The sequence below is a fragment of the Gekko japonicus genome, unplaced genomic scaffold (genome assembly GCF_001447785.1).
Source record: "Gekko japonicus isolate JY-2015 unplaced genomic scaffold, Gekko_japonicus_V1.1 scaffold1485, whole genome shotgun sequence".
Classification (NCBI taxonomy): Eukaryota; Metazoa; Chordata; class Lepidosauria; order Squamata; family Gekkonidae; genus Gekko; species Gekko japonicus.
In genome coordinates, this window is record NW_015173176.1 from 454,926 (window position 1) to 458,191 (window position 3,266).

A 3,266-nucleotide genomic window follows, 5' to 3' on the forward strand; every position below is an offset into this window, starting at 1 on the left:
AAACCTAGTGAAAATCATTTTAATCCCATAATCCTTTGTGTAATAGTTGTCTTGTCCTGGTAAATTAGAGGTCACCAAACACAACAGACATTTCACAGTGCACTTGCAATTCCTGGGAACTTTATGAAGCTTCCTTGTTCAGACAATGTTGTTTCACTTTAACCATTACAGCATTGTTCTAGGAGCAATAACCAAACACACTTTGTTCAGTAATGTGTGTATCAGGACGTCCACTAACTTACACCCTCAACGTAAAGGTTGGGTACCCTGGTTCATTTCACTGGTCCTCCTTCTTGGATCTTTGTTCTTTGGATAGGTAAATATAGTCCCATAGAATAAGTTCCCTTCTTTGTCTCTAGAAAGCTACCACCTTTATGTTTTGAACTTGTATGTGTGTTCATAGAGTGCTCTTTTTGAACTTGTATGTGTGTTCATAGGAGTGCTCTTCCAATTATAAGTTTTGATTTTATTCTTTAATTCTCTTTAATAAAAATAATTTCATTAATCATGACCTAGTTCATTTTTTAGGGTTCTACTGAGGGAAAAATCCCCACAAACATAGGTGGAGATCCTGCTTGATTCCCTCTTGCATTGTTTGGGTTTCCTGGCTAATTCCCCAACAACCTCAGGAAACTCTCACAACCATTCAGGGAAACACTACCTCTATTTCTTCTCAGCTTTTTACTTTCATTTTAAATATTTTAATCCTTGTAGAATTGAGATAGTCCAGTAGCCAATAATTTATTCCTATTGCCTTTCTATACCTTATATTTGCCTATGTAATCTCTTTTATTTAGTTTGCACAACTACAGGCACAGGTTGTATTTAACTGAATAACTTCCTACACTCCAGATACCAACAATTACAATAGTGTTAAAAGGCCTTCATTGGCTGACAATCTATTTCCATGTTAAATTCAAGATGCTAGTATTGACTTGTAAAGTCCGAAACAACTTTTCAGACTATCTCCTCCTATAAGAGCCTCTGTCTGCATAAAGATTTTCTAGATGCCTCCAGATGCAGGATTCAGTGGCACTGCAGTTATAGAATGTTGTACCCTCTCGTGCCTTTGTGGTTTCTTATTGGCCTACTGGATTTCATTTGGTTTTTATGCAACAGACTGACTGCACTTTACTTGAATATTGTTGATTGCTTAAATGTTTTAAATGTTTTATAGTGTTTTAAGTTTTAAATGTTTGATGTATAGGAACCTTGGCACACTGTGCCAGGCAATGTGAGCCACCCTAAGCCCGCTTGCGGGGAGGGCGGGTTATAAATATAATAAATAAATAAATAAAATTGCCAATTCATGTGACTACGTATTTTAGAACATTGCACATTACATCGCTGTTGCTACCATATTGCATCACATCGTAAGGCTGACTCGTTCAGATCCCTTCCAGTTTCAAAAGCAGGTTGCCATGAAGCATGGGGATGTTGCGTGATAACCAGAAGCTACTTGGGCATGCAGAACGGGTTGCACAGACTGGATCACAAACAGAATTCTGGCAGATCTGGAGGCAAGCCTCTCATCCTTGCTCTTTCTCATTACAAGCTTAAAATTGAGGAGAACTGCCATAATATCAAAACACAATTATAATTGTGCTTATAAATGACCATTTCAAAAGTATCTGTGATACCATGAACACAAATTAGGGGGAAATTAAACCTTAATTATATCTGGCAAGTTTTATAGCCTAATTAAAAATTGTATCCCAAACAATAAAAATGACTTACCGCCCAAATTAACTCTGCCACAACTGTCTAGTCTTCCCAAACATTCTTTGTGAGCTCCAGCTCCGCATTTTGAACATAAATAGCCTTGATAAAATGTTCCTCTGGAATGTAAAGTTAGATTGCGGAATGATTAGGAGAAATACATTTTGTGTACAACACAATTTGCATAATGGAGTAACAAAAAAGACAATCTGGGATGCATGCTGCAGAACATTCTTGCTCCTGAATTAAACTTAAAATGAGTCTCTTAAATTTGGATTTTGCAGACCAAGCAAAAATAGAGGGGTGAATTTAAGCTCTTGAACATATGGGGGGGGCCCCCCTGAACATTCAAAGTTGCTTATCTTACAGTGCAATCCTATTGCAGCCATTTGTGATGGTTAACAGTACAGTTCAAAGCAGTTATACTGTTTACAGTCCATTGAAGACAATGAGCTTAGAAGGGGGTTTGCCTGTTCAGAATTGGCCATTACCTGAACTAGCTAACAGCAGTGGTGCAGCTGGATCTCGAATTTAAAATAATTATTTAAAGACTGTGCTAGCACGTGAATCCTACCTCATACATTACTGCTGCCATGCATACACCATTAACAACAGCATCCCAATGCTAACATCTACTGAGGAGCTCTCATAGAGGTGAAGCCATCACTGAGTATTTCTATCCCACATCATGGATGCAGAACTGAGATGCAAGTCATCATAGGTTTAATATCACCAATACACATCTGGTAAAATTCCACAATAAAGCAGATCAAGCATAACCCTTATCTACCTTCCACACAAGTCATACTTAGTTCAGTTGTAGATATTTTATAAATTTTGATACAATCGATTTTTAAACTTTTAATGATTTTAAGGTTATATGTCTGAATAAATTTTTAGCTGAAAGCAAATTTGTTTGTACCTAATGAATATGTATTTCTTTGATCAATTGTCTTGGACCATAAATAAACATTGATTGATTGATATCACCAATAAATCTTTCATAGAAACATAGAGTTGGAAGGGACCTCCAGGCTCATCTAGTCCAACCCCCTGTACAATGCATGAAAGTCACAAATACCTCCCCCTCCACACCTGCAGTGATGCTCCTCTACACCCAGAAGATGACAAAAAACCCTCCAGGATCCCTGGCCAAACTGGCCTGGAGAAAAATTGTTTCCTGAACCCAAAGTGGCAATCATCATTTCCCTGGGCGTGTAAGAAAGGGCCACAAAAACTAAGCACTGAGGCAACCCTTCCTGTCCTCCCTCTCATGATCTTTCACACAATCAGTATTGCAGTCAGATGGCTATCTAACCTCTGTTTGAAAACCTCCAAAGAAGGAGAACCCACCACTTACCGAGGAAGCCTGTTCCACTGAGGAACTGCTTTGTCAGGAAATTCTTTCTAATGTTTAGCTGAAAACTCTTCTGATTTAATTTCACCCCGTTGGTTCTGGTCTGACCTTTTGGGGCAACAGGAAACAACTCTGCACATTCTCTATATGACAGCCAACTACTTGAAGATGGTTATCATTATCACCTCTC

The 3,266-nt window shown here is 38.3% G+C and overlaps 1 protein-coding gene across 1 annotated transcript in view; it reads right to left on the reverse strand.

Annotated features, from left to right (window-relative positions):
* The window catches only part of LOC107119936 (guanine nucleotide exchange factor VAV3-like), a 70,050-nt gene extending 68,243 nt beyond the window's left edge, over nt 1–1,807 (reverse strand). Inside the window, exon 1 of the mRNA XM_015422563.1 lies at nt 1,738–1,807. The gene's annotated coding sequence lies outside the window, so the exon portion shown is untranslated. The remainder of the gene's footprint in view (nt 1–1,737) is intronic.
* Between the last annotated feature and the right edge of the window lie 1,459 nt (nt 1,808–3,266).